Source organism: Protopterus annectens, chromosome 3.part1 (assembly GCF_019279795.1).
Source record: "Protopterus annectens isolate FY-2018-M chromosome 3.part1, PAN1.0, whole genome shotgun sequence".
In the NCBI taxonomy this organism is placed as follows: Eukaryota; Metazoa; Chordata; order Ceratodontiformes; family Protopteridae; genus Protopterus; species Protopterus annectens.
The window spans coordinates 1016707236-1016735200 of record NC_056732.1 but is presented as its reverse complement, the minus strand read 5'-3'; the positions used below and the strand labels follow the sequence as shown (position 1 = coordinate 1016735200).

The 27965-nt window shown below is 44.2% G+C and overlaps 1 protein-coding gene across 5 annotated transcripts in view; it reads right to left on the bottom strand.

Annotated features, from left to right (window-relative positions):
* PPP1R42 (protein phosphatase 1 regulatory subunit 42) overlaps positions 1-27965 on the bottom strand; it is a 1899850-nt gene that overhangs the window by 773471 nt on the left and 1098414 nt on the right. The gene's annotated exons all lie outside the window — the stretch shown is intronic.

Here is a 27965-nt window from a genome sequence, read left to right as displayed (position 1 = left end):
ACGGAGTTGACGATGAACATCCAGAAAATGCAGCTTTTGTTCCGCTCTGTTGGAGTAGTTGGGGAAGAAAACTGGAAGATCGATAGTCTGGTTTAGATTCGCCTCAGAAGAAATCTTGGGTGAAAAGGACAGATTAGTCCTGAGGGACACTCTGTCTTTATGGAAAACTAGATATGGTGGACGAATGCAAAGGGCCTGAAGTTCTGATACTCTTCTCGCAGATGTTATGGCGACTAGAAAAAGAGTTTTCCAAGATAGCAATTTCAAGGAGTAGGAAGCCACAGGTTCAAAGGGGGGAAGAATCAAGGAAGTCAGAACCAAATTTAAGTCCCACTGCGGTGGTGGGTCCCTGATTGGGGGCTTAAGCAAAAAGATACCTTTAAGAAAGGTTTTACAAAGCTTATGGGACATGATACTGGAGTCCGAAAAGCCTGCATGAAAGTTTGAAATAGCTGCTAACTGTACTCTGATGGTGGAGGAAGAAGACCCTGAGTGAAACAATTCGGCTAGGAAGTCTAGGACTGATTGGATAGGGGCAGTAAAAGGATCTATATTTCTAGCTCCTGCCCAGAAGGAAAAACGCTTCCACTTGCTGGCATAAATCCTCCTGGTAGATGACTTTAGGGAAGCTATAAGTATGTCACGCACAGAATGGGAAATAAGGGGAAGCCTGGCTAGGGTTGGAATTGGAGCAACCAAGCTGTGAGGTTGAGAGATTGGAGGGAGTGGTGCAGCTGTCCCGACTGATGGGTCAAGAGATCTGGCACTGGGTCCAGATGCCAGGGCTGCCCCAAGAGGTAACGATGCAGGAACGGAAACCATATCTGACGAGGCCAGTAAGGAGCAATGAGGATCATGGTGGCTCTCACGGCGGTAGCTTTCTGAATCAATTGAGTGATTAATGGAAAGGGGGGAAAGGCATACAGAAGTCCCCGGGGCCAATCATGGACTAGAGCGTCTCTGGGGGGGTGGCCGGGAAGAGGGAAGAGAGTGAAGAAGCCATGGCACTTGCTGTTTTGAGGTGTTGCAAAAAGGTCGCAGCAAGGTCGACCCCATCTCTGAAAAATTTTTTCCACTACTGCTTGTTTGAGAGACCACTCATGTGGCATGAGAATGGCTCTGCTCAACCTGTCCGCTATGATGTTGGACTTCCCGGGGATGTGCGTTGCTATCAGAAACTGCTGAGAGGAGATCGCCCACTGCCAAAGTCTGAGAGCCTCTCGACATAAGGGATAGGACTTGGTTCCGCCCTGCTTGTTGATGTACCACACTACGGACATATTGTCCATCTGAACTGCAATAGTCCCGATAGGAAGAGTGTCCTGAAGGGCTTGCAACGCTAAAAGTACTGCTCTCATCTCCAAGACATTTATGTGCAGGTGGCACTCGAAAGGTTGCCATGTACCCTGGACCGTCCTGCCCTGAAAATGCCCCCCCCCCCCACCCGATCAGGGAGGCATCCATTGTCACCATGGCGACCAGAGAAGGAACAAATGGTCTGCCCTGAAGGACTTGAGGGGAGACCATCCACCAAGAGAGGTGTTTCTTGCAAGACAGGGTTATTAAAATGTTGTGTGACATTGGAAGTTGTTGAAAGGACCACTGGGAAAAAAGCATCCATTGAAAGATCCGCATATGAAAGCGAGCTAGGGGAAGTAGAGTAATGGCTGCCGCCATGAGACCTAATACCTTCAGGACAAACCTGGCTTGGATTTTGTTGTTCTGAAGAAGGATGTGAACATGCCTGCGAATATCTAGAACTCTTTGCTCAGTTAGTTTTGCGGAAAGCCGGACTGTGTCCAAGGTGGCACCTATGAAGGTAATAGACTGACAAGGCGACAAGGCAGACTTTTCGAAATTTATGGAGATACCTAGCCATTTGCAAGTATGAATGGTGTAATCTCTGGAGAGGAGAAGTTGACACCTGGTGGTGGCAGTGAGGAGCCAGTTGTCTAGGTATGGAAACACCTGGAATCCTTGACGCCTCAGATGAGTCGTAACCGCTGCCATGCATTTGGTGAATACTCGGGGGGCTGTAGTGAGACCAAAGGGCAAGGCTCTGAACTGATAATGACTGGCTCCCAGCCGGAAGCGGAGAAACCTCCTGGAGCGCCTGTGCATCTTGATGTGGTAGTGCACATCCTGAAGGTCTACTGAGCACATCCAATCGTCCTGACCCAGAAAGGGTAGAATGGACTGTAGCGTGACCATCCGGAACTTCGTTCTTCTTACAGACTTGTTTAGTCTGCTGAGATCCAATATTGGTCTCCAGTCCCCTGTCTTTTTTGGTACCAAAAAGAACTTGGAGTAGATTCCGGATCCTTGCTGGTCTGCTGGGACTGGCTGGATGGCTCTTTTTGTTAGCAGTTTTGATATTTCTAGTACTGCTTGTTCCCTTAGACTGGGTGGAACATCTGGAAGGGGTCCTTTTGGCTGAGTTGGGGTGTGGATAAAGGGAATTTTGTAACCCTCGGATATGATCGACTGTACCCATTTGTCTTGGGTGAGTGAAAGCCAGGCTTCTGGGTACAGTGATAACCTTCCCCCGACTGCCTCCGAAGGCGGACAGTCGGGCAGCTTCTCAGGGATGCTGGAAGGGTTTGTCAGAAAAAGACTCTCTGCTACCCTGACTTTGCGGACCTCCTCTGCCCCTAGGGTGGCATCTGTTATTGTTCCCCCCCTGCCTCTAGAGGGGAACTGACCTCTTGCGTCAGGCGCGACCTCTTGTGGTTTACAGAACCACATCTTCTCACCCTTCTGACCCTTAGGGTATGGTCTAGATGGGGTGGAGAAATGGACTCCCACGGCAGAGAGAGAGAGTCTTGCCTTCTTGCTCGCATCGGGTCAAAGTATCCATCACCTGAGGTCCAAACAAAGCTGAACCGTCAAAGGGGGAATTAGTGAAGGATGCCTTAAAGGGGTCTGCAAAGTTACAAAGCCGCATCCAGGCGTGACGCCGTAAGGCCACGCCTGTGCCTGCAGCCCTACTCGCCCCATCGGCCGCATTGGAAATAAGCCACATGGAGGAGTTGACAATGGAATTCAGGGTTGCCAGCTGGGAGTTTATTTTGTCCTGAGACCCCGCAGCTGTTGGATCCTGTAAGACCTCACCCACTTCTTTGAGCATGTCTCTTTGAAGGCAGGTGAAGTGGCACAGATAATTCAGCGACCGCATGACAAAGGTCGCTGAAGAAAACATCCGCTTGCTTTACCTATCCATAGTCCTAGACTCCTTGTTAGGAGGATGGACAGGTACTGAAGGATCAGCCAGTTCCTTCTTAGTGGCTGCAGCCACCACCATGGCGTCAACCGGGACACCCTTGGCTAAAAACTGTTTGTCCGAAGGGGCTGTTATGAATTTGGAAGGCCTCCGTGGGGTAGGTTCCATCATATCAGGGGCCGTCCACGCCTTCCGCGCCACCACTTCCATGAGGGGGTCAAAGGGCGGAGACACCCAGGAGGTGGAAGGGCGAGAGCCAAATGCCTATAGGTAAACCGACTCGTCCTCGGAAGGATTAAGGGTAGACCAGTTCCCCCTCTGCTTCAGGATCTCAAGGATGTCTGAAAAGGAGACATCCTCAGAGGGGGACCGTGGGGACCCTTCCAACTCATCCAAGTCGGTATCCGATGTAATGGACTCAGGGGAGTCCACATGCTTCCTCTTACATTTCCTCTTCTGAGGGGGTTCCCCTGACGGATCAGGGGAAACCTCGAAAGAGGAGGATATTCCCAATGGGGAAACCTGAGGCGTTGGATCTCTACGGTCAGGAATGAGAGGATGGGTAGAGACCGCAGCAGGCACTACAGAGGGAGGAGCTGAGGGAGCCGACCATGGAGCAGGCACAGGGGCCAGCACGCTCCTCATGACAGGGTAGAAGGTCCCCGCTCCGAAGAGATAAGGACCCCTCCCGGCACCAAGAGGGATGGCTCCGAAGCCGATGTCGGGGCCAAACTTACCAGCGCCGAAGCTCCGAGAGGGAGAACGGGGTTGGACAAGGGTCTGACGCCACTCACCCCCTCGGAGCCGAGGAAGTCCATGTGCCCGGATCCCTCCAAGGATGGGACCATGGAAGAGACCGGAGCTGATGACAGAGCCAAAAGGTGAGGTATCGGCTCCGACGTGTCGACGGCCATGGCTCCCACAAGCTCCGGCTCCGAACTCAGAGGAAGAGTCGGAGGAGGAATCAAAGATGGGGTGGGAATAGCCACTGTCTGTTGAGAAGGGCTGTGGAGCATTTGGGCTAGTGCCTGAGACTTAAGAAGTCTACTAACCACCCTCTCAAGGTCATGGTCCGAGAGCCTAGAAGACCTGGAGGAATGGGTTCGATGGCTCCGCTCTGAGAGTAAGGGAGACCACGGAGCCGAGTGAACAGATTCCAAGGATGGAGACCTGGACCGTTTACGGCTCGCAGTTGGCGCCGACACCACTATCGGCGCCGACTGAGTCCTAGAATTATTGGCTCCGGCTCGAGCAGATGTAGAAGCCTGAATTTGAGGAACGTCGACTCCAGCCGGAGCCGATGAGGAAGACTGTGTCTTGGAAACATTGGCTCCAGCCGGAGCCAATGTAACAGCAGTCAGAGCACCACCAATCGAAGGCTCTGAACACGGAGCCGATGGCTTAGATGGCTTCAAAGGCTTCCCCGACGATGACTTTGTCGGGGAACCTTCAGGCTTTAACAAGCCCCTCAAAATTAACTTATTTCTGTGTTCCTGCAGGACTCTTGGACTGAACGCATGACAGACTGAACAAGAGTCCTGCAGGTGCAGAGGGCCCAGGCAATAAACACAAGAAGACATTTTCACACACACACACACACACACACACACACACACACACACACACACACACATAACCTTATAACCAAAAGGGGGTTAGGATAAGGATTAAAAGGGACCGGAAGGGGGATTAGCTATGAAGGGAAGCTAATGGGATGGTCGCTAACTAAAAACTAACTGAAAATCTGACTAAAAGGTAGAAATTTAAGAATTATAATATCTAACCTGTAGAGCTGGTAATAAATGCACCTCGCAGCTGTAAGCGGCAAACGAGATCTGGGTAGTTAGCACCTAGCATTGTGGGACATAGGGTAGCCTCGAGCCGGTATAAATAGCTCTCGAGCTATAGTATAGGCCGAGTCAGAGCCGAGGATTAAAAATGTTTAAAACTTATCAAATGACAGCAAGAATGAAGGCGAGATTGACAACTTAACATTTTACTGTTATACCGAGATCCAGTAATAAATGCAGCAGATGCTTGGATACAGCATTCAGGAGCCAGTCACTGAAGTAGGGTAAGACTTGGATCTCTAGAAGATACAAGTGAACCACTACCACTGCCATTATCTTGATGAACACCCTGGACCTGTGGTGAGACCAAAAGGCAGGGCTCTGATCTGGCAGTGATTGGCTCCCAGCCAGAAATGTAGGAATCTCCTGGAGTGCTTCTCTATCTTCCATTATAGTATGTGTACTGGAGCTCTACTGAGCACATCCAATTGTCTTTCCTCAGAAGTGGCAATATGGACTGAACTGTAACCATCTGAAATTTTGTCTGGTTTACTAATCAGTTCAGGTGACTGAGATTCAAAATTGATCTGAAGTTCCCCATTTTCTTTGGTACTATAAAGAACCTGGAGTAGATTCTAGATTCTAAATGGTCTCCGGGGAAAGGTCAGATGACTGTTCTTCTAACAGCTTGGAAATTTCTGTTGCTGCTGGTTCCCAATGACTGGGTGGAACATCTGGAATAAATCTCTTTTTCATGGGAGGAACAGAAAAGGGAAAAGGGAACAGAATAACCTCTGAAAATTATCTTTAGCACTTGAGAATCTTTTGTTATGTTTTACCAGGCCTGAGGGTACAACAATAAGCAACCCCAACTGTCTCCACAGTGCAGCAGTCAGGCAACCCTTCAGGGATACCAGTACGGCTTCTTGGTAAGGGGACCATGATAACTCTGGTTATATGGTCTGTCTCTGCCTCTTGGGTAACATCCATTAGAATTTTCTCCACCTCTGCTACTTGGAGATCTATCACCAGGACAGTCCTGGTAAGAGCTCTGTGACTTATGAAACCACATCTGTTTCCCAGCCCTCTGATTCCTAGGTAGAGTGGAATAATGGATGACCACTGCAGAGAAAGTATTACCATCCTGCTGGCTCCTGGTCAGAGTGTCTTTAACTTTGGGTCTAATAAGTGTGAAGCCATCATAAGGAGCATTGATGAAGGATGCCTTAAAGCTTTCTGCAAAATAACAAAGATGCATCCAGGCATGCAGTCTTACTGTAACCCCTGTGTCTGCCACTCTTGCTGAGCCATCACCTGGATTAGAAAGCAGTGTCATGGCTATGTTAGAGGTTGACTGCAGGGCAGAGAGCTGGGCGTCCACTGTCTTTTGAACATCTGCAAGCAATACTGCAGACAGAAATTTGGAGAGTTCCTTAATTAAGTCTCTCTGTAATCTGATGACATGAGCCAAGTAATTCAGTGACCTAAGGGCAAAGGTCACTGATGAGTAAGTCCATTTCCTGAACTTGTCCAATGCCCTAGACTCCAGTGTTGGGGGATGGACAGAGGATCGTTTTTTAAAGAAATTCCTTTTTGATGGCTGATGCTCCGACTATAGTATCTACTGTTGGACCTTTGCTACAATGTTTCCTGTCCTTTGGAGCTGCTAAAATCCTTTCTGGTTTCTTGAGTAATGGATCCACCACATCAGGGTCCTTCTAAGCCTGTTGAGCTGTGAGACTGATAAGAGGATCAACAGGTGGTACCACCCAAGGATGAAGTTGAGCCAGAATGGAAGGCTTCCAAAAGTACAGATTCATCCAGTGACAGATCTTCCTTCAGTGGGCCATCTGCCTCTCTGTTTCATAAGCTCAAGGATCTCACAAAAGATGAAATCTTCCAAGTGGGACCCCTCACCCTCATCCAAATTTGCATCCTTCATGAAAGACTTTGGCAGGGAGTCTATGTGCTTGCATTTGCACATCTGCTTCTTATGAACCAGTTCTTTTGGAAGGTCGCAGGGTTCAGAATCAGGCTAGGAGCTAATGTAGCATGTTATTTCAGAAGCCTGAGGTCTTGACTGCCCCTGTCTGGCAGGATGATAGGTAGAAGCCAAAGGATAAATCTGGGGTTTGGGTAGAACTGAGGTAAATGAAAATGTCTTCTCTTTAGATTCTCCAAAAACCCTTTCAAAAATCTCAAAGGGTGAAGCCACTGCCAGAACCAATGGCTTCCCAGGATCCAAAGAAGAGACAGAACCCTTGACACAGATGAGACCTAGTCTGAGGCTAATCTCTGACCTGAACTACCAAGTGCTGAAGCCCCAATGGAAGAGGCTGCCCTGAAAATCTTGGGGTCCAACCATCTCCTGGGAACCCAGCACCTCTGCTATGACTCCAAGTCCCTTCTCGATCTGAAGGTATCGGATTCAACAGAGATAGGTAAGCTGATGGTGTTGAGGTAGACTGTACTCTCGGCCATCGCCAGATCATGTTCAAATGGAACCCTAAGCAGAGTAATGGACTGGGGCTCCCTTACACATGCAGCAGCCACCTCTGGCAGCAACCCCTCTCATATGAATAACCAATAGTCGGTACATTCACTGGGGATGGTACCAGAAGAACTCCAAGCTGGATTTCCATTCTCAGAAATGTTCTCACCATCCTGTCGACATCATATTCTGTTAAATGTCAAAATGATTAAACAGAAGAAGCCACAGACTAAGGCTTGGAGTATCTTCTTTCTTGAAAAAATGGTGAATGTAATCTCAGGCTCACCAGTTCCGGTGAAAACTGGGGGCGAGGAGATAATGGACAGATCTGAGAAGCTGTCGGCTCCAGCATTCGGTCAAGTTTTGGATCAGGGCATACTGGCACTGTTTGATCAGAAGAATGCTTTTTAGTCAAAGAAGGAGACTTGTCCCTTTCTTTTCTCTTCTTTTTGCTCTTCTTTTTCTTTCTCACTATTCTTATCTTTTTCCCTTGTTTCTTGGCAGGGAAAGTACAAGAGGAAGGCTCAGGCAATGATGACCCTGTCTGTGGAGGAAGGAGACCCTTTACTGCTAATTTATCATGGTTAGCTTGGAGAACCCTGGAACTGAAAAAGAGGCACAAGACTGACAGTCGAAATCCAGATGGGCAGTGCACAAACAGTAGACCCAAAGTGTGAGAGATCTTATGCCCACACTCGGAACATTTTTTAAAAGCTTGAGAGACAAGTCTTTATCAGAAATTACAATTTGTCAAACACACAACAAGCTATTTAAGTAAATATATCTATAGTTAACTCTATGGTCTATGGAAAACCAGAAGCTACTACTCCATACTAAGACAGTACAACTATCAACTCTTACAAATTTTACTTGAAATTATCTATCTAAATTACTATCTAATAGTGCACAGAAAAAGCAGTATTGTTCTAATCATACTAAAACTGAGAGAAAAATCTCTTGGTAGGCATAGCAGCACCAGAAAACAAAACTTCTATAAAGGATGTGAGAGCCCTTACAACATGTCTGAAGTCTTCAGGCAGCAAACAAGATCTGAGGTACTAGGATGGAGTTCAGTAAATTATGGGTAGGGGAGGTGTCAGAGCCCTGGAACCATGAAAGCTTCATAACTGGTGCTGAAGTCGGCACCTACACATTGAGTCAGACAAAAACAGACAACACTGGATCATATGTTTTGGGAGTGCAATGAGTTGGGCAATTTAAAAAAAAATCCCTGCAGAATATTTTGTCAGAAATATTGGATGAACAAATGATGGTAACTAAGGAAATAATTCTTTTGAGTTGGGACACAGGATCTGAATTGCCGAGACATAGTAAGGCCTTGTTAAGTTTAATTCTGTTGGCTGCCAAAAAGGCAATTACTGAAAAATGGAGATCAAAGTGTAAACCAACTATATTTGAATAATGATTATTGTAAAATAAATGAAAGAACTAGAAGAGAGATCTTAAGACAAAGGAAGGAGCAAATTACATAACAATATATGGAAAGTGAGAGAATAATACATGCAGAATAATGCTCAGGAGGAAGAGTGAGGTTTAACAGAAGGCAGGAATTCAGCAATTTATGTAATGTTGAACTGATGATATCTACAAAGAAAGGAAGTGTACGTGATGTATAATGCATGCAAATGTAAAAATGTTAATATGGTTTGCTTTCTTTTCTATTAATGTATGATCTGATGGTGTCATTTTCATTAATTTCTCAGCAATTGGGTTCGGATCTGACCCTTGGATCTGACTCGGACGCTTTTTCCAGCTCATAGAACACTGAAAACTCTCAAGCTTCTCCCTTACCCACAACGCACAAGTTCCCTACCATACCTCAGATCTCATTTGCCACCTTCGCGTACAGATGTGGTCACTGTCAGCTCTTGAGCTATAGCTTGTTTTTTGTGAGTAAAAGTAGAGCTTATATATCTAATCTTTTTTCTTTGTTGAAGCCTACCCTCTCGACCTCCCTACACTTTTTAGTGTAATGTCTGAATACCATAGTTGGTATTGTCCTTTTTTGTTTTCCCCTTTTACCTTTGAGGTAGTCTCTTAAATTACCATTGCTGGTAATTTTTTCATCTACTTTTCTAACTTTCGGGAAACCTAAAACAAAAACATGGCTGAGAAACCCTCAGATTTTAAAAGATAGAAGGCCTCTGAACATAAGACTCTGTTATCAGATGCACACGATATGTGTGTTTATATTTTTAGGCCCAGTCCAATTGGATTCTGCATGCGATATATGCAAGGCCTTTAATCCTAAGGCACTTATTGACTGCAGAAATAAACTGACTTTGAGAAGTTTACTACTTTCAACATCCTTTGATATAGCATCTGCGGCTCAAACTCCTAAGAAAGTTGATAAAAAAAGAGGCAAAAAAGCATCCCTTGGACCCTTCAGTTTCTTCTGCTCCAAACTCTCCCTGGATCCTACTTCCCAGACCCAGCTGTCTTTGCATCTTGAACCTCAACTTTCTGTACCACAAGGACAGCCAGCTCAAAGTCTCCAAGATATCCCACATGGTATATTAATATCTTCTGATACTTCACTGAAACATCCCACTGAAGTCCCTAGGAAGAGAAAGTGCAAAAAGAGGCAGTTAAGACTCTCCTCAAGAGTCTGTCATGGAGGATACTGATTTCGAAGAGGAGGAAGGGACCCCAAGATCACCACCTGATGACGTCTCATTTGGAGACATACTAGAGATCCTCAAGCAAAGGGGTGGTTAGTCAACTGATAACCCTTCCCGAGAGGAATCAGTATTCCTGGAAGCTTTTGGGGTTGGCCTATCTACCTCATGGGTGACTCCGCCCACCGATAAGTTAATTCATTTGATCTCTCAACGGGCATGGAAGGAACCTAATTCCACTGAGCTGATCCCACAGAGACCAGACAAGATACTGGCACCACCCAAGGAGAGGGAATTTTGGAGCAAAGGAGCACCAGTTGATGCCATGGTCATAGCGATGGCCACAAAGAAGGAACATGCAGAACAAAATTCCTCTGTTCATCCACCTAACAGGGAGTCTAGGGCACTGGACAGAGTCAGGAAGTGTGTATATGCTTCAGCAACTTTTCCACTTTGGTCGCTGAATTATTTGACACACTTCACCAGACTCTAGGGGGATTTGATTAAAGAACTCAACAAATCCCTTTCCAGGACCATTACTTCTGAGGCAGAGAGCTCAGTTGTCTCACAGTTGGCTACCCTACAGTCTATTTCAAATTTGTCCAGGAAGCTCATCTCACATGAAGCTTGAGGTTCATTTCACATGCAGCTGAAGGTATCTCAAGGGCAAGAGACTCAGGCATTTCCATTAAGAGGCAAGCCTGGATGCTCCTGTGTGATTTCACAGAGCCCTTCAAGTCTTCCTTTGCCGACGCTCCCTTTGATGGAAGTTCTTTATTTGGCCCCAAGGTTAAAGTCACATTATCCACGTGTGAACAGGCTGGTAAGACCCTGTCTGCTGTGGGCATAAGTTTTTCGATTTCTCAAAGCACCTTTTCTAAGAATTCACACGGCAGTCGTAAAATGTGGTTCAGAAAGTCCCAGAGTCCTTTCCAAGATTCACATGGAGATAATTCTCCCAGGGGCAGAGGGGAGAACTCTAATGGAAGATGCCGCATGTGCTACAGAGGATGCCCACAAAACCAAGGGTCCAGAGACACTTTCTCTGACAGATTCAACCAGCGCTCCTGAAGGGAGGCCCAATATCCACCTCTGGAGGCAGCTGGGGATCATTTATCCCTGCACCAGACAGGCTGGCTAGAGATTACAAAAGATGTATGGGTGCACAGGATTATTTCCAGACATTATATAATACCCCCAACAGTAAAACAAAAATTCCTGATGTTCCACCCTGTCAGAGAAAGGCAGCAACAGTAGAAATAAAAAAGCTGCTAGAGAAAAGAATCATCCAAGAGATCCCCCCAAATCAGTAAGAGACTGGAACTTACTCAAGATTATTTTCAATGGCAAAGAAACCAGGGGATTGAAGGCCAGTTTTAGATCTCAGCAATTTGAGCAAGTCAGCTCAGTACACCAAGTTCCGGATGGTCATGGTTCAGTCCATTCTGCCCTTTCTGCACGACAATTGGATATTCAGGATGCATACTATCATATAAAAATGAGCAGATGGTCCAGAAGATACCTATGCTTCTGGCTAGGAGCCAGTCATTATCAATTCAGAGTAATGCGCTTTGGTCTCATCACAGACCCCAGGGTGTTCACCAAATGGATGGCAGTAGTAGCAGTTCATTTGAGACTGCAGGAATTCCAGGTGTTTTCTTATTTGGATGATTGGCTCATAACTGTTACGACCAGGCATCATCTGATCAAAGCAAGAGATTATGTACTCCAGTTATGCTCTCACTTGGGAATTACTATCACAACAAATCCCAACTAGAACCAACTCAAATATTAGAGTTTATCAGAACTTTGTGTGACACATTATCCTTGACAGCCTCCCTTCCTTTACCAAGGATACAAACCATATGATTCCAGGTTAAAAAGATCATTTAAAATTCCTCTCTCTCAGCTCAATTGCTCCTTCAAGCATTGGGATCAATGTCTGCTGAGACAGTTTTGGTTTCGTTAGCAAGGTATCATATGAGAATTCTTCAGTGGACCCTAATGACTCAATGGTATAGTCTTCAATAACCCTTTTCTATCCAAATCAAGATAAATCAAGCATGCAAAAATTACCTCTTTTGGTGGATTTACTCTGATCAGACAATGCAATGTCGCTCCTTCACTTTCCCTCAGCCCAAGGCCATAGTTGCCATGGATGCTTCCCAGATCAGGTGGGAAAGGCACTTCTTGGGAAAGACAGTGCAAGGCACATGATATCCCGAACAGGCCAATATGTATATCAGTGTCCTAGAAATGAGAGCAGTCCTCCTAGCATTGCAGGCCTTCCAAGACACTCTCCCCTCCAGTACCACTGTGATTCAGATGAACAATATGTCAGTGGTCTGATACATCAACAAACAAGGAATAACTAAATTTTATCCCCTATGTTGAGAAGGTTTAAGAGTGTGGAAATGGGCAATCTCAACAATTGATTTCTAATAGCAATGCACATTTCAGGGAAATCCAGCGTGATAGCAGACAAGTTGAGCAGGTCCATTCTAATGCCTCATGAGTGGTCACTCAACATGAAAGAGGCGGAAAAGATATTCCATCGATGCGGCCAACCTTACTGTGATCTCTTTGCATTTCCCCTCAACAAGTGCAGCAGGTTCTTTACCCTGGTCCCCCCATGGGGAGGGGTCACCAAGAGATGCTCTTCCCCATGATTGGACCCCAGTCTCCTCTACACATTTCCATTAGTACCTCTAATCCCCAAATTCCTTCAGAAAGCATCTCGATTGAACAGCATAGTCACCCTCATTGCTCTGTATTGGCCTTGTCAGATTTGGTTCCCCTTTCTTTGGCCTCACCTGCTTCGCCCACCATTGATTCTGGATGCAGTTCCAGACCTCTTGTCCCATCTGACAAGACAGGATACACCCAAACATCGTAGGTCTAAAACTGACCGCATGGTTTTACTCCTCTGTCTGCCACATTCTTCTATCCTCCCACAAAGCTTAAACTAAAAAATTTACAGAAGTAAATGGAAAAGGTTTGTTATTTGTACAAAGCAAATTGACATTCACCCTTTTTCAGTGCCAGTACCTAAAGTTCTTGAGTTTTAGCTACAATTTTTAACAATGGTGCCAGTTCTTCAACTATAAAAGTACAAGTAGCTGCCATTTCTAATTTTCACATTTGGTGTAAACAATTTGTCTTTAGCCTCTTCCAAACTTTGCAAGGCCTTTATAAGCGGAAACTTTCTTTTTAGACCCCCTTTTAAACACCTTGCTTCCCATGGGATTTGAATTTGGTTTTACAGTCTTTGACCCAATCTCCATTTGGACCATCAACCAAGTGCGAACTAAAATTTTTAACCTGAGAGATTGTCTTTTTAGTGGCTATTACATCTGCTAGAAGAGTCTCAGAACTTCAAGCCCAATCTTCTAAACCTCCTTATCTGATTTTTCATAAGGACAGGGTATCCTTACAAACCAACCTGTCCTTCCTTCCTGAGGTGGTGTCAGAATCCAGTATTAATCAAACTATCAACTTTCCAGTTTTCTTTCCAAATTTTTCAAAAAAGGACAGTATATGTTGTACCTGTTAGATGTTCAGAGGCAGTTACATTTTCATCTGCCCAGGACAAAAATTTTCAGGAAATCAGATCAAATATTTGTCTCTTTTTTTGGACTCAAAACTGGGCAAACCAGTTACTAAAGTAATCTTAGCCAAATGGTTAACTGATTTTATTTCATATGTTTACAAAACATTGGGTTTGTCTATGTCAGAACCTCTAAAAGTTCATTCTACCAGATCTATGGCAACTTCTTCAGTATTTTTATCTGGATCTTCCTTAGATGATATTTGTGCAGCTGCAACTTGGGCTAACTCTCATACCTTTACTGGTCATTACAAATTAGATCTGGTCTCTAGGAGAAGAGCAGCTATCAGTTCAGCGGTGCTCAGCAATATCCTTCCTTACAGTCCAACCAGGATTAGGAAGCTGGGGACTCCATCCCAACAGTTGAGGAATGAATGAAAATGACAAATCAGATAAAATTATATAATCATCATAACGTTCCATCTATGTTGTGCATTTTCATTTTTCCTCAACTTCCCTCCCTCCAACCCCCTACCATTTTGACTTCTGGAAGGATTAAAAGAGGCTAAAGCAACAAATGTTCCTTAATTTGAGCTCCAGATACTGTTCTCTCATCTCTTTATATTTGTTAATTATTTAGACATAAAAATCAACGGATAAGACCTGAGGTATGGTAGGGGACTAGTAAATTATGGGTAAGGGAGGGGCTCGAGAGTTTTCAGTGTTCCAAGAGCTGGAAAAAGTGGCTGAGTCAGATCCGAGGGTGAGATCCGAACTAAAAAATCGAGAAACAATGAAAATGGACAACACAGATGGAACATTATGGTGAGTACATAATAAGAAGTTATGTACCTACCATAACGTTCCATATTAGTTGTCTTCTTCTCGCCTTCTTTCTTGCTGGTTGGGTTCGGAGCCGATCCTCGGCTCCGACTCGGCCATCTTCAAAAGCTCGAGAGCTGCTTACTGGCTCGAGGCCCCCCCCCCATATCCCATGATGCCTGGCGCTAGATACCCAGATCTCGTTTGGTAAACCTAACTACAGACATAATAATAACAATTATAATAATAATAATACAGTAAACTGTAGTAGGATGCATGAACCTACTGGAGAGACTGATAGTGAGAAGTAATAGCCAGAGAAGACTCAGCCAGTGATAAAAAAACATAAGGAACTCTTCTCGGTCTACTAGGATAGGGGGATAGAGGGTGGGATGCAAGAAAGAAGGCTAGAAGAAGACAACTAACATGGAATGTTACGGTAGGTACATAACTTCTTAATGTTAAGTTGTCTATCTCGCCTTCATTCTTGCTGGTTGGGACAGCATCCCTAGCACCTCAATCCTGGCTGGCTCATCGGAACAGACTCTTCAGAACAGTGGAACCAAAATCAGCTCTGCTCCTGAAGGCCACATCCAGCTTATAATGTGAAATGAAGGTATGAGGATTGGCCCATGCAGCTGCCGCACAAATAGTTTCCATTGGCAATCTTGCCTGAAAGGCCACTGAAGTAGCTAGAACTCTAGTGGAATGACCTTTTGGTTTAGCAGGAAGCTCTTTATTCCTTAACTGATATATAAATGTAATAATAGATGTCAACCACCTAGATAAGGTTACTTTCGACACCGGTATACCTTGCTTACCCTCAGCATAGGACAGGAACAGCTGGTCTGATTTTCTGATTTGCTTGGTTCTATGCAAGTAAAAACATAATTGTCTATGAAGGTCCAAATGATGTAATTTGTATTCCGCTTTGTTGGAATAATTTGGAAAAAACACTGGTAGGTCAATGGACTGATTCAAATTATTATCAGAAGCAACCTTTGGAAGAAAGGAAAGGTTAGTCCGAAGAGAAACTCTATCACTGTGAAAAACTAGGTAAGGAGGACGAACACAAAGAGCCTGAAGTTCGGAAACTCTTTTAGCTGATGTAATTGCAACCAGAAGAAGGGTTTTCCAAGAAAGAAACTTCAAAGAACAAGAAGCTGCAGGTTCAAAGGGGGGCAGTATCAGGGAAGCTAAAATCAAATTCAGATCCCACAGAGGCGGGGGATCTCTTACTGGGAGCCTGAGTAGAGTGGTCTCTTTAAGAAAGGCTTTACAAAGCTTATGGGACATGATGCTTGTATCAGCTAGACCTGTATGAAAGTTTGAAATTGCACCTAGCTGAACTCTAATCGTGGCAGAAGAGGATCCAGTTCAAAAAAGTTCTGCTGGAAATTCTAAAATATGGTGCACAGGGGCTGAAAAGGGATCTATATTCCTGGTCTCTGCCCATAAGGAAAAACGTTTCCACTTACTAACATAAGTTTTTCTAGTGGTAGACTTATGCGAGGATAAGATGATTTCACGCACCGAGTGGGAGATGTTCGGAAGCCTGGCTACGGTCGGAAGTGGAACAACCAAGCAGTGAGCTGGAGAGATTGAAGAGATTGGTGCAGCCCGCCCGATTGATGGATCAGGAGGTCTGGAAGTGGGTCCAGGGTCCAGGGCTGCTCCAAAAGGTGATGATGCAGGAACGGAAACCAAATTTGTCGAGGCCAGTAAGGGGCAATGAGGATCATCTTGCATCCCAATGTGGTAGCTTTCTGTATTAGTTTGGGAATCAGGGGAAAAGGAGGGAATGCATAAAGAAGTCCCTGAGGCCAATCGTGAACTAGAGCGTCTCTGGGGAAGTGTCCGGGAAGAGGGAGGAGAGAGAAGAAATTGTCGCACTTGCTGTTGAAGGGGGTAGCAAAAAGGTCACAGCAAGGCTGACCCCATTTGCGGAAGATTTTGTCCGCCACAGTCTGATTGAGAGACCACTCGTGAGGCATGAGAATTGCTCTGCTCAGCCTGTCTGCTATAACGTTGGACTTCCCAGGGATGTACGCTGCTATCAGAAACCGTTGGGAAGAGATCGCCCACTGCCAAAGTCTGAGTGCTTCTCAACATAAGGGGTAGGACTTGGTTCCGCCCTGCTTGTTGATGTACCATACTACTGACATATTGTCTGTTTGAATTGCAATGGTCCCAGTGGGAAGAGAGTTCTGAAGAGCTTGCAATGCTAAAAGCACGGCCCTCATCTCCAAGACGTTGATATGCAGATGGTACTCGTGAGGCTGCCAAGTGCCTTGGACTGCTCTGCCCTGAAAATGCCTCCCCACCCGATCAGGGAGGCATCCGTGGTCACCGTAGCTACTGGAGGAGGAAGAACAAATGGTCTGCCCTGGTGTAATGATGGGGAAACCATCCACCAAACAAGTTGGTTTTTGCATGACTATGTGATCATTATCATGTGAGACATTGGGAGTTGCTGGAAGGACCATTGTGTGAACAGCATCCACTGAAGAATCCTCATGTGAAAACGTGAAGGGGGACTAGTATGATAGCCACTGCCATGAGACCCAATGTTCTTAGGACGAATCTGGCCTGAATTTTTTTGCATCCTAATAAGACCTGCTCATGTCGTCGAATGTCTAACACTCTGTCTACTGGAAGTCGCACTGTCATGTCCTATGTATTTAAGTTTGTGCCTATAAAGGTGATAGATTGACAAGGCGACAATGCAGACTTTTCGAAATTTATTGTGATGCCTAGTTTGGAGCAAGTTTGGATGGTGTAGTCTCTGGCTCGCAGCAGGTGATGCCTGGTGGTTGCAGTAAGGAGCCAGTCGTCTAAATATGGAAACACCTGGAATCCTTGCCGTCTCAGGTGAGTGGTAACTACTGCCAAACATTTGGTGAACACCCTGGGGGCTGTGGTGAGACCAAAGGGCAGAGCTCTGAACTGATAATGGCTGGCTCCCAGCCGGAAGCAGAGGAATCTTCTGGAGCGTCTGTCCATTTTGATATGGTAGTACGCGTCCTGAAGATCTATGGAGCACATCCAATTGTCCTGACCCAGAAAGGGTAAAATGGACTGTAGGTTGACCATCCGGAACTTCGTTCTTTGAACAGACCTGTTTAGTCTGCTGAGATCCAGAATGGGTCTCCAGTCCCCTGTCTTTTTTGGTACCAAAAAGAACCTTGAGTAAATTCCAGATCATTGCTGGTCTGCTGGGACTGACTGGATGGCTCTTTTTCTTAGCAGTTTTGAAATTTCTTGAACTGCTTGATCCCTTAGATTGGGTGGAACATCTGTAAGGGATTTGTTGGGAATGTGTGGACTGCAAAGGAAGGGGATTTTGTAGCCTTTGGATATGATAGACAGTACCCATTTGTCTTGTGTTATACTTTGCCAGGCTTTTGGGTACAGCGATAATCTTTCCCCGACTGCCTCCGAAGGTGGACAGCCGGGCAGCACTTCAGGGATGCTGGAAGGGCTTGTCAGAGAAAGATTCTCTTTGGCCCTGATTTTGCGGACCTCCTCTGCCCCTAGGGCGACGTCTATTGTTGTTCCCTCCTCTGCCCCTGGAGGGGAACTCTCCACGTGTGTCAGGCACGGCTCCCTAGGGTTTCCAGAACCACATTTTTCCACTCTTCTGACCCTTGGGATACGGTCTTGAAGGAGTGGAAAAACAGACTCCCACAGCAGAGAGAGTCTAGCCTTCCTGTTCACACCTGGTAAGGGTATTCTTCACCTGTGGTCCAAACAGAGCAGAACCATCAAAGGGGGTATGGGTGAAAGACGTCCTGAAGGGTTCCGCAAAGTTGCATAACCGCATCCAAGCGTGCCTCCTCAAAGCCACGCCTGTGCCTGCGGCCCTACTCGCGCCATCGGCTGCATAAGAGATGAGCCGCATGGAGGAGTTTACTACCGAATTAAGAGTCGCCAGCTGGGAGCAACCTTAGCCTGGGCCCTCGCAGCTGATGGATCTTGAAGGGTATCTCCTAGCTCTTTAAGGAGATCCCTTTGAAGGCGGGTAAAGTGGCACAAATAGTTCAGCCACCTCATGGAGAAGGTCGCTGAGGAAAACATCCGCTTCCCATATCTGTCCATCATCCTAGATTCCTTATTAGGGGGATGGACAGACAAAGAAGTTTCAGCCAACTCCTTTTTTGTGGCCGCTGCTACCACCATGGCATCAACGGGAACACCCTTGGTCAGAAATTGCTTGTCTTGTGGGGCAGTAATAAATTTTGTGGGCCTGCGGGGAGTTGGTTCCATTGTGTCTGGAGCTGACCACGCCTTTTGAGCCACCACAGACATCAGTGGATCGAAAGGCGGAGACACCCAGGAGGTGGAAGGTCGGGATCCAAACGCGTCCAGGAATACTGACTCATCCTCAGAAGGGTTAAGCGTAGTCCAGTTCCTCCTCTGCCTAAGAATCTCAAGGTTGTCTGAGAAAGAGACGTCCTCAGAGGGGGATCTTGGGGACCCTTCCGACTCCTCCAAGTCAGTATCTGAAGTGACAGACTCAGGGGAGTCAACATGCATCCTCTTGCATTTCCTCTTTCGAGGGGGCTCCTCTGAATGAACGGGGGAGGCCTCAGAAGAGGAAGATACACCCAATGGGGTGCCCTGGAGCGCTTGTTCCCCACGCTTGGGGTCTGGAGGAGGGGCAGAGGCAGGAGCAGGCACCATGGGGGGAAGAGCCGATGAGGCTGACCGTGAGGCTGACTCAGATGCCAGCACACTCTTCATGACCTCAAAGGCGCCTCTTCCCGATATCGGAGAAGGCTCCGGCTCCGAAGAGACTGGAATCCTTCCCGGCACCGAGAGAGACGGCTCCGAAGCCGATGTAGGAGCCGAACTCACCTGTGCCGAAGCTCCGAGAGGGAGAATGGGGTTGGACAATGGTCCGATGCCACTTGCCCCCTCGGAGCTGACGAGGGAGTCCTGGCGCCCAGATCCCTCCAAGGACGGCACCATGGAAGAGGACGGAACCGAAAGGGGAGGTATCGGAGCCGATGACGGAGCTGAAAGGGGAGGTATCGGTGCCGACGGTCCCATGATCCCAGCCTCAGCATGCTCCAGCTCCGAGCTCAAGGGATGAGTCGAAGGAGGAACTACTGCAGAGACAGGTAAAGCCGAACCCTGATGAGGGAGGCTGGATAGCATTTTAGCCAGGGCCTGTGATTTTAAAAGCCTGCTCACCACTCTCTCCAAATCATGGTCAGATAGTCTAGACGACCGAGAAGAGTGGGATCGATGACTTCTCTCTGATTGCAGCAAGGGCGACCCCGGAGCCGAATGTATCGACTCTAAGGATGGCGATCTGGAATGTTTTCGACTCCCTGACGGTTCCGACAGAAGAGTCGAGGCCGACTGGGAGATAGGTACTTTGGCTCCAGTCGGAGCCGAAGTTGGCTTGGAGATAGGTACTTCGGTTCCAGCCGGAACCCAAGTTGAAGCAGACGCCACACCTGACGACGGCTCCGCTAGGAGCCGGCGGCTTCGATGGCTTGGAAGGTTTCACTGACTGAGCCTTGGCTGGTGATCCTTCAGGTTTAAGCAAACTCCTAAGGATAAGCTTATTCCTACGCTCCTGCAGAGCTCTTGGACTAAAGGCATGACACACCGAACAAGAGTCCTGCAGGTGTAGGGTGCCCAAGCAATAGACACAAGAAGTGTGACCATCTATCAGTGACATTTTCTGACAGCATGAGTCACACTTCTTGAATCCAGACACTTTCGTGTCTTTAGACATTCCTGTAAAGGAAAAATCAAATTACAAAGAGTACAAAGGGAAGTAGGTAACTAGAAAAAAACACACACAGTCCACACAAGTTACCACACCCTAACAGCACACACACACTTTATAATATAAGAAAGGCTAAACGGACCTACCAACTACCACAATTTCTAATGAAAAAAATTTTTACTACCTTAAAAAAGAAAGCAAGGATAAGCCTCTAACTGAAACGGCTTACCTTAAAGAGGAAAACAGGAGTGGGGGAGGGAGGGGAAAACTCTCTAAGAAGAAAACAAGTTTTCAAGGGGGGATTAAACACTACTACAACTATGTATGAACACTAATTATTCTAACTAATAATATAGAACAAGTTCTAAATATATATATCAATAAACTGAAAAAAATACGACCTGAGCCAGTAAACGCAACCTCGTAGCAGAAGCGGCAAACGAGATCTGGGTATCTAGCGCCATGCATCATGGGATATAGGGGGGGAGCCTCGAGCCAGTAAGCAGCTCTCGAGCTTTTGAAGATGGCCGAGTCAGAGCCGAGGATTGGCTCTGAACCCAACCAACAAGAATGAAGGTGAGATAGACAACTTAACATCTTTTGTTTTTGCCTGTACCTTAAGTGATAATTTAATAAACTTGTTTTAAAAAAAAGAAGTGTGAGGTACTGGATAATAGCTGTTAATATATTCAGTAGGTATATAGGGTCATACTAGGCTGACCACCAGGGTCATTACAAGCCTAGCTGTGCAACCCAACCCAGTTCTGAACCAAAGTTCCTTAGATGTCTATATCATGGGGTGTGTTATTAAGAATGTAGCTAAGGGTTATGTATATTTGTGTGTGTGTGTGTGGGTATGTTAGCTGAGGATTCATTTACTTACTGTTGATCTTTGTCCATCAGAGACATGAAGACCATAAACTTGCGATTTCCCATCCAATGATCAAGGTTTCTACTGAACAGGGTCAGGGTAAACTCTGCTTCATGTAGATGAGGAGCTTATTCCATACCATGAGAATCCTTTGAGACACATATCGGTCCCTCCAGCAAGTTCTATTTATGTTGCAGACAAAGTTCTTCTTGGATCTAATGTTTCTGGCGTTGTTTGTCTTGTGGGTGTGTAAGAGATCCATCACAACTGGATAAGAGGACACCTTATATGCTAGGCATAGATCACCTCTCACTAACCTGTAGACTGAATACAGAGATAGAACCTTAAGGCGATTTGTGTAGAACAGGGTATTCACACCCTAGATTCTCCTGGGGAGGAACATTTGACTGCGTTTCAACTGTTGCAAGTGCCTGGCTAGGTGCATGCTAAAGAGGGCGTTGTCCTCAATGATGGGTCTGATAAGAGCTGAGTACAGTAATACTATTACTTCCGTGAACCTAGAAACCATGCCCTTGCTTATGAGCTGAGTGAAAGAGAATGATTTTCTTACTATATTGGCTACATGTTGGTTGAATACCAGCCTACTGTCTCCATATGCTCCCAGATCTCTAACTATCGGATCAACTCAATGGGGTGTTTTATCGATTAAGTAATTAGCTTGGGTGGATGATTTTCAAAGGGCATTATAATATATTTATTTGCATTGAGTTTTAATCCATGGCTTTTGCACCAGTCATTTATCTGTGTTAGATCCACTTGTAGAATGCTGGTGTCACGGGAGACTGTATGATGGCTCCCAATTTACAGTCATCTGTGAACTTGGTGAGCCAGAGGCCTTTGACATTAGACTTGACTTCCAAGAAGTAGATGCCAAACAGAAGCTGATCCAACACTGAGTCCAGGGGAACACTGCTGGTGACTGATCTCTTGGTGGAGGTGGTCTCCCCAGTCCTGACTTCTTGGGTCCTATCTGTGAGCCGGATGGCAATCTAGTGAGTTATGCAGGGATTTATGCCTAGTTCTGAGAGTTTGCCAACAATACTTGAGTGGGGTATTTTTTTAAATACCTTTATTGAATTAATACTTGTGACGTAGGCACATTTACATTCATATAAAAGTAATCAAACTGTATTAACAAGTAAAAATTAACAAACATATAACCTAAGCAACATTACATAAATTATTCAATACCTGCCCACTTTTTTTAAACAAATGCATCTTTATTAAACCATCACTTACAACACAAGCAATCATATATTTATATAAATGTAAACAAACCACACCAACACAATCCTAGTTGCAAGGATTTTACATCACAAACCATACTGACACGCTCCCATTTGCAAACACTATATATCACATATAATCTACCCATTCATTTTAAGTCAAACATTACATAGCTCATTTAAGTCCTGCCTTCTTTAAAAACCTCAATCCTCCACTGTATGTATTGTTCCCACAATTCCCATTTTTTTCCTATGTAGTTTGCTTCTACCTTTTTCTAAAGATCTCGGTTCCAGTTGTTTTATAATACTTGAGTGGGGTATTGTATCAAATGGCTTGGCCAGGTCAAGATAGGCAGTATGCACTGTTTTCCACTCATCTATAGCCATGGTGACCCTCTCAAAGAAATCTACCAGTTTAAGTAAGTAAGACCTTCCCTTAACACAGCCAATCTGGGATGGCTACAGTGTCTGTAGGGTGCTAATGTACTTGTTGATCATTTCCATGCTAATTCGTTCCATGGCTTTGTATATTTGATTTGTCAGACTGATGGGTCTTAGTTTCCAGGGTCAGTTGATGGTCCAACCTTGCGAGGAGGAATGACAGTTGTGGCCCTCCATTCACCCGATACATAACCTGTTTTAAAGCTGTAGTTGAAGAATGCCTCAAGTGGTCCTGCTAGGTCATGTTTTAGGCTATTTAGGAGGCAAATGGGGATATTGTGGGGGCCTACTGAAGCAGTGTTTTTGGCCTTAGTGAGCACCTCCAGGACCTGCTCCCTGTTGATACTTGGAGGGATATGCTAGAAGGGATTTCACAGAAGGTAGAACTAAATTTATCAGCCGGCAGATTTGCCATCACCCTGATCAATGAAGGTTGTGCCATTTGCCACCAGTTCTGCACACTGTTGAGTATTACCTTTAAGACTCCTGAGTTAGCAGAAGAATGTCTTGTGATTGTCCTTATCCTGAGAGGTTATCCTGACCTCGTAATTGGCCTTGATGGACTTCATTAGACCTCTTAGTTTCCTGTTTAGTTGAATCAGAGAGCTCTTGTCTCTGTGAGAGTTACTCTTACTGATTTTGGCCATGACCTTTTTCTTTTGTTATATAGCCTATTAAGGTAAGGATTCCAACAGTGTTGTTTGTTTTTGGTGTTAGATCTGGGCTTACTTCTGGTTGGTACAGCAGCCTCAATACAACCATTTACATGTTTGTACAGGGTTTCTATACATAATTCTGCATTGGTAGCTGTGTTCTTGGGGCTTGGAGGAGCCCTGAATTTTGACAACTTATCGCTTAATAGGATGTAGTTTGCTTTAGTATAGTTCTAACTGTTACTGGTCTATTTGGGGTTTCCAGGCTGAATTTTATTTTGAGGGAGACAACTTTGTGGTGAAACTTCATCAATGAAGATGTGATACAGTGGGGGTGGGGGTCCAATGCTCTCCAATTTTGGTGAGTACTAGGTCCGGTATTTTTGATCCTCTGGATGGAGAGTGCAACATCTGGTCCAGGGTGACTGTGTTAATGAAATACAGGAAACACTGTGACTGTGAGTTAGAGGCAGTGTATGTTTCCCAATCTATAGAGGGGTAGTTAAAGTCTCGCAGAAACAGGGTATTTTGTTGAATGATGAGTACCTCAAATAGGTCTAGATAAGAGCTGTGTGAGCTTTGGGGGTCATAGAGGGAGACCTGTAGCTGTCCAGTACATGGTAGGGAACCTTGTCTATGGAGATTTTGACTTGGATGGAACTCGAGGACATTGTCCAGTTTAACCAACCTAGAGTTGTATTTGCTGCTAACATAGATTAAGGCAATTCCACTTTTAGCCCCTGTTTGTGCCGCTGTTGGTCTAAATGCATGGAAGACACTTTAGCCTTCTACTGCCAAAGTACTTTCTGTGGCTTTAAACCAAGTCTCTATAACAGCACAAATGTCTGTATTCTCCAGGGAGAGGAAGGCTTGTAGGATGTGGAGTTTCTTGTTTAGGCTCCTAGCATTGAGTAGTGACACCTTAAAGTTGCTTTGATATATATATATATATATATATATATATATATATATATATTTTTTTTTTTTTTTGCTATGCTGGTAGTTTTGTCATTTTGACATTGCCTAATAAAGGCTGCAAAAGGGAATGGATTTAATTTTAGCCAGTATCTGAAAGCCCAAGGGGGGACAGGGGCAGACCATTTCTGGCAAAGCAAAGTGGTCTACTAACCATGTCCTCCCATGCTGATAGATACTGGAATCCCCTGGAGTGACACCAGAAACTAAGCCAATTATTAAAATCAATCACTTTCTATTTCTACTGCAACATCATCCTTGGTGAAGGCAGAATGCTGCTCAATCAAGACACATACCTGCCTGAAACATATATTCAGAAAGATTCATAATGTCTCCTTTCATATAGACCAGTGAGGTACACCTCAGGTCATTTACACCCACATGAACTATGACTGAATCATATTTGCTACCTATGGTGTAGTGACATGAGTGTGTGCATGATATTGCAAATCCTGGCAGCTAACCATTATTTTCTCCTTGTCCATCATGTTTATGTGTGTTTGTAGTATAACAGAATCCCCTATGACAAGAGTACTACGTAAAGTGTCTGCTTGCCTTATGGGTTTTATTCCTGAAGGATAATAGGGTTTAGGCTTAAGTGTAGTGTTAGGGGTCACTTTTGGTGAGTGCTTTAGTGATTTCTGAGGGTAGATGTTGCAGTTTGATGGCTTAGGAAGTCTTTGAGATATGGCGAGCTTTAGCTTTAAGTGCCTCAGCATAAGGTTTATGTGTGTAGTGAGTGCTATGCGTGAAAGATGTAGTATGTGTGTTTTTAACAACCTTGTTTGTAAAGAGAGATGTTTGCCTCCAAGGAAGTTATGTATATACATCTCTCAATAATGTGTTAGTTTCTTTAAGAATTAAAAGGTTGCTTGAGTACATGAGGCAATTAATACATTGTCTCAGGATGCCCATATCTACCAAGCTGGCAAGAGAAACATTAGGAAATTGCAAATCCATGTTGTCAGGACCTGTATTAGGCTTGGGATATTATGGTTTATGGTCCTGGTATTACAGGGGTCACGAGTGGTGTCTACGGTGAAGGCTAGATGTTACACAGTGCTACAATCTTAGTGCTGTATGACACTATCTAGATGCCCTAAGCTTAGCTCCATGTAAAAGCTTTCTGTGCTATAGGCTAAAAGTCCTAAGTACTTGCTTTATAGGTTTGCTAGTATACAGGATACTGCTAACCACTCCTGGGCGATGTAAAGCTCTGTGAAAATGCGCCTAATTTATAGCAGACAGAAAAAGCTGAAATATGTATAAAGACTGACGTTACATTCAAAAAGCTGAAGAAACTTTATGTTTAATACGCCACATGAAATTTACTATACTTAGTTGGATATGATATACTTACTGGGTTATATAGCTGTATGTTTCCAATAAGCTGATTTTATATTTAAATGCATTATGATTACTGCTTGCTATCAAGGTTATGATGATATCTAACAGATACAACCTACACTGACAACATTACTAATAGATTTTTCTGTCAACTAAAACTGTTGCAAGATTTTTCATCTTGTGTCACCTGCAGCCAGGATAGTCACAGTTAAGAATATCCTCATTCCTAGACTAGAATATGGCCTTCCCTTACTAACTTTACACTCATTAAACAATACACAAATAACTCAGATCACAGAAAACAAAATTCTCAGGTTCACCCTCGTGGCAGACTCACAAAATCACCACTGCAAGCTCATCAAGCAGCTTTACTGACTGCCTGTGCCTGACAGAACTTCCTATCTGATCAAATGCCTGCTCTTTAAGATACTGTAAATTCAGGCTACTGTCCACCTCTGCAAAATAAAGTGCAATTCAGGAAGCAGTCTTATTATCTAACGGCTAGTATAATATTTCCTTGATTAGACCACCATTCAAAAGTAAAATAGGAGAAAAACACATTTCCCGAGTAGGACTGGCCTCCTGGAATCACATGCCTAATGAAATTAAATGAACACCCACTATAAAAGACTTCAAAAAGAATACAGCTGTAAATGCTAAAGAGACCATGGATAATTACCTACCATTTTGCCATACATCTTGATATATCAATGCTTCACTTGTTAATTCTGTATATAAACTGAATGATCTATTATGTAAATACTGCTGAAAGCCTAATGAGGACTGTATATATCACAGTTGATAAAACTTTGACTTTTGCTTACTTTTCTGTACTGTCAAATTACAGTGGAGTTCATACACAGCATGTATAATGTGCGGGTAGTACAGAGCATGCAGTCAACAAATGGTAGCTCAAGCAGGTCAATCCAGAGTTTGTCACAAATACTGCAAAACAACAAAATGGCATCTTAAAGAACCACAAATTTAATTTTGTATAAAAAACAATAAAACCACAAGTTTCACAGTTTTGGCACAACAGCTTTCTTAAGTGTAACACATAACATTCAAAATGCTTCCTTCATATATAGTTAAGCATCACATGATTTACCATGTGATTTTACCTTAAACCTGTCATTTTCAATGCTGTTTTAATACTAATTCAGTCCATTCAGTACAGGTTTTATAAAAATCATCTCCTGATAACAGATTTTTAAAAGATGCTTTTTTGTAAATATATTTAACTGCTGACATTTCGAACATAAAAGTTGCATTTTTTACACTTGTATGTCACCTCCACATTTTCTCTGCTCTTTACAGTTTTGAGCCCCTTTGTATGAAAAACTTGGTTACTTTTCTATTAAATTTCTCCCATCATATAATAAAATAAAACTTATGTGAACTGTGATACAAAAAATATTCTTTACGTTGTTCTATGCAAGTTGTGTGATTCATTTTATATAGGCAAGTCTAACAGAAAATTAAAGGATAGAATATATAACATGTCAGAAATCTATAGGGGTATAACTATTAATGCACTATATAGTCATATACAAGAAAGTGGAAGAATGCATATATTTGAGTTTTCTGTCTTGCAGAGGTTAAAAGTGAACATCAGAGATGGAGTCATAAGGTTAAAAACTGAGGAGACGAACATAGATGGAATACTACCTTTAAGCTGATAAAAAACCTGGACTGAATGGGGTGAGCAGTATTAAACCAGTACTGAAATGAAAGGTGACTTCATGTGACTTAACTATATAAGAAGGAAGTATTTTGAATGTTATGTCTTACACTTGGGAAAACTATTGTGTGAAAGCTGTGAAGCTTGTGTTTTTATATAAAATTAAATGTGTGGGTCCATGAGATGTCTGTTGTTTTGCAGTATTTGTGATGAACTCTGAACTGAAGTGCTTGAGCTATAGTTTGTTGACTGCATGCTCTGTACTATCCCATTATTTATGTTCTGTATAAACTCCCACTATAATTTTCATTTGTTCATTATTTTCTCTGGTGTATGGAGTCTTGGTCAAGTCTGAAAAGGGACAGTACATCAGCCCACTTACCTAGTCAACAAATAGTAAATAATGAAATCGAATGTTATTCCTTTTTTTTTTTTAAACAAGAAACATCTGTATTAAATCATCATGTATGACACAGGCAATCATACATTTATATAAAT